This window comes from Miscanthus floridulus, chromosome 13 (genome assembly GCF_019320115.1).
Source record: "Miscanthus floridulus cultivar M001 chromosome 13, ASM1932011v1, whole genome shotgun sequence".
In the NCBI taxonomy this organism is placed as follows: domain Eukaryota; kingdom Viridiplantae; phylum Streptophyta; class Magnoliopsida; order Poales; family Poaceae; genus Miscanthus; species Miscanthus floridulus.
Window position 1 is genome coordinate 85,000,046 of NC_089592.1, and position 7,674 is coordinate 85,007,719.

At 45.5% G+C, this 7,674-nt stretch overlaps 1 long non-coding RNA gene across 1 annotated transcript; it reads right to left on the reverse strand.

Annotated features, from left to right (window-relative positions):
* Positions 1-1,426: 1,426 nt before the first annotated feature.
* On the reverse strand, positions 1,427-7,445 carry LOC136502185 (uncharacterized). Its single transcript, XR_010770443.1, has 11 exons — positions 7,202-7,445; positions 6,302-6,938; positions 4,009-4,269; positions 3,733-3,930; positions 3,288-3,654; positions 3,090-3,201; positions 2,804-3,009; positions 2,439-2,733; positions 2,261-2,353; positions 1,821-2,174; positions 1,427-1,727 (listed from the first exon to the last, which is right to left on the reverse strand). It is a non-coding gene; the product is annotated as an uncharacterized lncRNA (long non-coding RNA).
* Positions 7,446-7,674: the final 229 nt, after the last annotated feature.

A 7,674-nucleotide genomic window follows, 5' to 3' on the forward strand; every position in this document is an offset into this window, starting at 1 on the left:
AGTTAATTTTAATTTGTAAAAGCTTACGTAGGTCATTAGGTGGTTCCACTGCAAGTGACGACAGCCGGCTGGAACGAATCCAAGACGACGCATCACCTCGATCGCGACGATGGAGGATGCATGGGTGGTTACACTGCAAGTCCCTCCCTTGTACTTCTCGCAGTCGATCAGCTTCTGGACCTTGGTCTTGGAAGGAAGAAGCAGCTTCCCGGGACGCTCCACCCGAAGTCCGGCAGGAGCAGGAGTCCTTTGATGTTGATGGCGACCATGTCGAATTTTTTTAATTTTAACTCTTTTTGATAACTAATTTTAAATCTAACACTGTAAGTTTTTTTTTAAAAAACTAACACTTTTGGTCGCGCCTATTGTCCTGGCGCGGTCAAATGCCTGTGTCGCGCCATGCATGGTGGCGCGGCAGGGGTCTGACATGGCGACGACCGGTTTCGGTGACCGTTGACGTGGCAGCTCTTGCCGCGCCACCGACCTTGGCGCGGCAGTGCCGCGCCCTAATCCGTGGCGCGGCAGAGCCGAACAAATACTGCGCCCAGTCATGCTTGCCCGAGCAGCAAGCCCAACTGGCCGTCGTGCCCGCCGCCCGGCCGACGGTACCTGAACAGTTTAATCCAAACGCGTCGCGCCGATAATGGGAGTTATTCTAAGTATTGCTTGACGTAAAATCAATAATAGATTTGTTTCTGTCTTTTGTTGAATTTTTTTCACGGACGAATAGAGAATTTGATAAGCCAATGATTTATTTTCCGTCTTTCATAATACGGTTAACCACCAATTTAACTAATCGATTATGAAAAATTGCCACCGACGTCGAGATACGCCGGGACTGCCAGTTCCCGAACTAGTTGGTACTTAATCTCGCCGGCAGTGCTGCCGCAACGCAAAGAAACAAATATGAAATAGATAAATGAAGTCCATGCGCAAGTTGACAAGCTGCCACATAACATTTTCATTGTTTTGACGTTAGTTTGACATAACATAACCAAATAATCCCGCAAGTTTTGGACGTTAATATTCGTTTGACCTAACAAACTAAGATCCAGGAGTGTAAGGATCCCTCGAACGCCTCTGTCTCTTCGGATTTGTTGGCAACTCATTGGGAGTGTAGCAAACGTCGGTATGGTCGCGTTGATGGTGCGTACGGCTCGTTAAGCCTGGCCAAAATACCCGATACCCATTACCCATACCCGAATTACCCGAACCCGGACCCGAATTACCCGAACCCGAGGTACCCAATCCCAAATTCGGATAGTGATTTTGATTACCCAAAATTAGTTTGGGTAATTCGGGTAATATCCCCCGGTACCCAAACTACCCGAACTACCCAAATATTTGTTTTGTCTTTGTATTCATCATGTGTTGTTAGCTGAACCATTTAACTTATCACTTTATTAGAATATAATTCTCTCTATTTGAATGAGTGACTGTAATATATTATTCTCTACAAATTGCTATTGAAATTCTATACAAATTACTGCTGAAATTATGTATAGATCGCTACTGAAATTTAGTGTAGTTTGTTGTTTTCTGTAAATTTGGGTATATCGGGTAATACCCGAACCCGAACCCGAATTATCGGGTACCCGAATTTGCGGGTAGTGTTTTTTCGGGGGTAATATCGGGTAGCAATTTTTATTACCCGAATTTTAAATTACCCGAATTACCCGACCCGAAAAAATCGGGTAACCCGAACGCCCAGGCTTACGGCTCGTACCCTGCAAGTATATGATACGCACGATTACTTATAATTCTTTATGATCGTTAGTTCATGGAACCTACGTATTTAAATAAACTATCTTTGATAGTACCTGTGAGGCTCCTTGGGTACCAAGCGGGGCACCACCTAGCTGAGACATGCCGATCTCGTGCTGCGGCCAATCGTACCACTGGTCGTGCTGTCTACGGAAGCCCGGGGGGTCATCGTCATCGTCGTCCTCGTCGTCCTCAGTTACAGGGTCCTTCCCAGCGCTATGATGTGGTGGTGTACGCACCGCGGAAGTGGCACCCGACCGCGCCGAAGTCATCGGCTGAGAATAGCCGGCTGGTGTCATCAAAGAGCCTGAAGACGTGTCACTCGACCGCACCGAGAGTGGCGGTTCCTCATAAGGAGTGTCCATACAGCTCAGCTTCTGAGCTAGCTTTCTGTAGCCCTTCTTCACATTCTGCATAAATAGACGTTAAAGTTAGTGCATTACCCAAACACATATACACTAAAGAAACATTTTCGGAACGGACAAGTTTATGTTACCTCCACAAAAGCCACGAGAACACCTAGCCCCTAACCTCTAGACTCGTGAAGCCGGAACGCTGCTTCATTGGACAACCTTGACAATTGTGTCGTCTGGGTACAGAAATGCGGTTGGACAGTTTTAGTACACATACTTAATACCAAAAGGATAACAAATTGTACCATTCAAGTATATTACCACGTATCTTTGAAGCGGGGCTCTCTCCAGCTGTGTGTCCTCCCTAGTGTTAACGTCGTACACATCTTCGATGACATCTTCCTCCGAGTCCTTGTCAATCGCCACGTCAGTGTACGGGGGCTTGATATATGTCCTCGTAGACATGTGAAGCCACCGCAGGTACTCGTCAAAGGTGTGCTGGTCGTGTGGAGGACCCACATGGACCGGATGTCATACCCTGTTCTGCCACAAATGGATGAGCGAGATGTGTGTCACGCGCTAATCCTTGGTCTTGTACCTCTTCCTGCAGTCATACCTGCAACAAAATGATGTTAGTTGTACCACATATCTCTGGATTGTAGCATTGTTATTAATTGATAACGCACCCGTGCAATTCTTGGTTGGTGGAGAAAAGCGGTGGTGGGCAGCCTGTCATTCTCCCAAACTATCAATAGACCCGGATGGGCAAGTGAATCTCGATCACATGGAAGAAAATAAGAGGGACGTCGCAGCGATACTCGTCTAACTCGTCCCTAGTGATAGGACTAAGATAGTCCTAGAGCTCCGGAGAATCCCAAGGACACCAATACTCCTAAAAATTCGTAATTGAGTTAGGTTGTGATATAGTGTACATCGATCAAGACACAGGTATGATAGTAAAGAGAGCGTAACCTGGTGCTGTGTCAGGACATCGAGACCATCCGTGTACTCCCTGTACTTGCGTCTCGTATTCCCTCTAACTAACTCTGGTTCCGTCTAGATATACAAAGCTCCCGTTCCATCGCTGCATTGAACACGATAATGAATTAGCCATTAATAATGAATTCATATGTAACTGCCTCCAAAAATATAATGAACCGAAGTACTTACCGGTAAACCATTATTAAGGGGCCTCCCAATGGGCCATCGTTCCCAACACCACACCTGAAGTAGGTACGAGGAACCCCCAAGGTTCGCATATCCTGGAGTGCGACGGCAGGCAACGCATAGCTATCGATACGTCCATGTCAGGACTACGCTGCTCTGGCTGTACGCCGCTATGTTCTCCCACGACTGTCGTAGTATGTCAAGGAACATCCAACTGATCGTGTTTCCCGAGGCGTCTAGGAAGAGAAAAGCACCAAGAAAGTGCCAGAGCCACACACGAGCGAACATGTCGATCAGAGCCTCCTCAGCCTGTGGGTCTAAGTAATCAAAGCGCTCCGTGATCCCGGACGACGAAACCCTGGAACTTTTCCTGAAATTGACCAAAGAAAATAAGACCCCATGGCTGCAGAAAAGTAATGCAAGTATTAAATAGGTTTGAATTACTCACTTATTTTTCTTGGAAGCATCGTCGTATGGTGGAAGAAAGCCAGTAAACTGAGCCATCAGCTCCCTCCAGTGATCGTTGTCAACTATCCCTGTCACTGGAAGTCCCCCCAACCAAAGGTCTAAAATAGCCTTCACGTCCTACAACGTCAAGGTCATCTCGCCACAAGGTAGGTGGAACGTGTGGGTCTCAGGCCTCCACCTGTTATAAAAATAGAATGACTGTTAGTTGCCTCAAATTTGTTAGAAGAAAGTTTATGTATAAAGAATGCACTCGCACCTGTCTACAGCTGCAGTAAGTAGTGCTAGGTCAAAGGATGAAAGACTGTGGTTGACAACACGGACAAGCTCGAAGAAGCTGGCACGCCGTATGTATGACGCATAACGCTCGTCCCACTGATGTGCCTTGGTGTGCATGTAGGGCCTCAAAGGAGGCAAGGACACCTCTGTGTCATTGTCACTCAAGATGTATGCTCGGTGCTGATGGTCGTACTCCACCTCAAGAATGAGGTACAACGGATGTTGCGTGGGAGGAGCCATCCTGTTACGAATTGATAAACAAAGCGTTAGAGTATTCAAATTAACAAAATTTAAATTAACATTAGTAAGTTCACAAACAAATCACTAACCTAACTATCCTAAATCCCTAAACCCAAAATCCTAACTATACTAGATAATGAATACATAATCAATCCCTAAAATACATAAACCCTTTTGGGTTTAGAGTAAACTAGTATCTATATCCAAAATCTCTAACTAAATAACTAACTATAAACTAAATAATAAATACATAAACAATCCCTAAACCCAAAATCCTAACTATACTAGAACACACAACCTCAAACCTACGTAAATCACAAACAAGTTCACTAACCTAACTATCCTAAATCACTAACTATCATAAATCAATATCAATCATAAAACCCTAACTATCCTAAATTACTAACTATCTGAAAGGACCTAGGATGCTGCCTAGAGGGGGGTGAATAGGCATTTCTGAAAAAATCAACACCTTTAAAAGCGAAAACGATTAGTAATAGGAGTTTCCAAAATGGAAACTCCAAAACAAAGTAATACCACCCCTCACAAGTTAGCCACAAAGTATATAAAAGATACTAGATAAACCTAGGGAGCCAAACAGCAACAACCAAAGAGTTGAATCAAAATGCACTAGTCAGTTAATGTCGGAAGTCCCGACAGTTTGGGTCAGAACTTCCGACGTGTCAGAAGTCCCGACATTTGGGTCAGAACTTCCAACGTGTCAGAAGTCCCGACAGTTTGGGTCAGAACTTCTGACGCAAACTGTCAGCACTTCCGACCCCTACGGGAAATGAACTACAAGTGCTAAAAAGAACTTTGTGATGCCTATATCTTACAAACCCACTTCCTAGTGGTAATTTAAGGTGTTGGGGCACTCTCTTGACGTTGATAAGCCACCACTCCGTAGATCGAGTCCCAAACCCTAAGAAATAGCTAGAGAGAGGGAGACAACCAAATACAAGTAATTTCGAGCAAATCACAACAACAACAAGCACGCGGGAGACAAGAATTTATCCTGAGGTTCGGCAGCCCCACAAAGGAGCTCCTACGTCCTCGTTGTTGAGGTGACCACTTTGGTCGGAGTCTCTTCCAACTCCTTGCCTCACTCAAGGATACCACAAAGGTCACTTGAGTTTCTTCACTAGAAATCAAGGGTAATACAAACTTTCCAAGGCTCTTCCACAAGATGGAAGCTCTTAGGCGACGCCTCGCCGGCTAGGGGAAAATCCCCAAGAGTAACAAATGCAAATCAAACTGACTTGACGAAGAAATCAAGTGCTCAAGCTTGCTCAAAGTGTTTTTCTCACTCAATCCACTCTCCAATCACTCAAACCCTTTAGGAATAAAAGTTGGAGGCAAAGGAGAGAAGAGTGGCGAGCCTAGAATGCTTGGGGGCTGTTTTGGCCGAGTGTTCATTGCAATGAAATGAGTGGGCAACGGTTAGAAGAAAGGAGAGGGGTATATATACTCCAAGGCAAAATCTAACCGTTCAGATCTACGTTGGGAGTTCCGACGTAGATCTCGGGACTTCCGACGTATGAAGAAAACACTGTTCATGCGAGGTCAAAGTCCACTCGAGACAGCCAACGTCGGAACTTCTGACGAACGTCGAGACTTCCGACGATCGGAACTTCCGACGAACGTCGGGACTTCCGACGTGCACAGTCAGCAGGTCAGAAGAACCATCGATGCCGGGACTCCTGGCTTGGGTCGGGACTTCCGACTATCGGGAGTTCTGACTCACGTCGGGACTTCCGACGTCCACAGTCACCGCGCAGGCTGTGACTGGAAGTCAGCACTTCCGGCAAGAGTCATGACTTCCGACTGTCGGGAGTTCCGGCTTACGTCGGGACTTCCGACACCGACAGTCACAGAAAATTATTCTATGTGCTCGTGAAGTGCTAGAGTGTCTCTCTTTTGATTTTATTATTATGCTTGAGCACTCTATCTTCCTCAGACCACCTAAACTTGCATCCCTCTTAATAGTACGGCATAACTATTAACTCAAGATCAAAAGAAAAATGAAATTAAACCTTTTGAGTTGATCTTCTTTAAATTGATGCCGTGTCTTTCAATCTTCATCAAGTGAGGGTGCCAACATGTCAATATTGATCTTGTCACTTGAGCATAGCCATCTTGAGCACGTGACTTGATTCCATTCATCAAATATGAATAACTCCAAATGCATCAAGTCACTTTAATCAACTTGTCCAATATAGATTTGATCCTTCACATCAATATGACCATCTTAGCTTGATTAGTACCTCAACTAAATGCAAGTACTTTCTTCTTCACCCTAGCTAGGTTCTTCGGCCGCCAAGCCGTCGCTTGCCCTTCACCTTTGCTTAGTACCTCGAAGCCTTTCCTTGCTATCTTCACCATCTCAAGCCATTAAGTCACATCTTGTATTGAATCATCCATTCATATGTATTGTTATCTTTTTCATTTCAATTTAGCAAACTTCAAATATGAGACCATTCCATATGCAATCCCTCATGTCTCATTAACTAATACTCACGAGCTTGCTTTCACATAGTACATGGAAATCCCACAATAAACAAGCATTTGCATGAATTCCATTTGCATTGTTGTCTTGTGCTTGAACTAGATTATTTATACAACAACACATTATTTTGGCTTTCATTAAGTACCTGTGAGATAACCTATTACCTGTCCACACTTAGCAAACGGGTTAGTTCTTTAATCACGTTGCCATTCAATCATCCAAAACCCACTAAAGGGCTAGATGCACTTTCACTATCCTAAATCACTAATTATCCTAAATCAATAATAATAAAAAAAATATGAAATCAACCCTAACTATCCTAAATCACTAATTATCCTAAATCAATAATAAAAAAAATATGAAATCAACCCTAACTATCCTAAATCAATAATAAGCAAAAAAAATATATGAAATCGAGAGGAGGTACCTTAGGAGCGGGCGGCCTTGACGCGCCGGCGTTCGTGGCGCGGCCGGCGCGGGCGCTACGCGGCGGGAGTGGCCGAGCGGGCGCGGCGGATGGGTGAGTGTGGGCGCTAGCGGTAGGCGGGCGAGCGGCCGGCCACGCGGTATTTATTCGGCTCTGCCGCGCTAAGATCGGTGGCGCGGCAAATGCTGTCGCGTCAACGGTCACCGAAACCGGCCGTCGCCACGTCAGACCTCAGCCGCGCCACCATGCATGGCGCGACACAGGCATTTGGCCGCGCCAGGACAATAGGCGCGGCAAAAAGTGTTAGTTAAAAAAACTTGCAGTGTTAGATTTAAAATTAGTTATCAAAAAGTATTAAAATTAAAAAAATTCACCATGGCGGCGGCGAGAGCCAGCGCCGCGAGCGCGGTGACCAGGAGGCGGTGGCCCTCGACAAGGTCCCGCCGCACCACGCGTGGACGTGACCCAGCGCG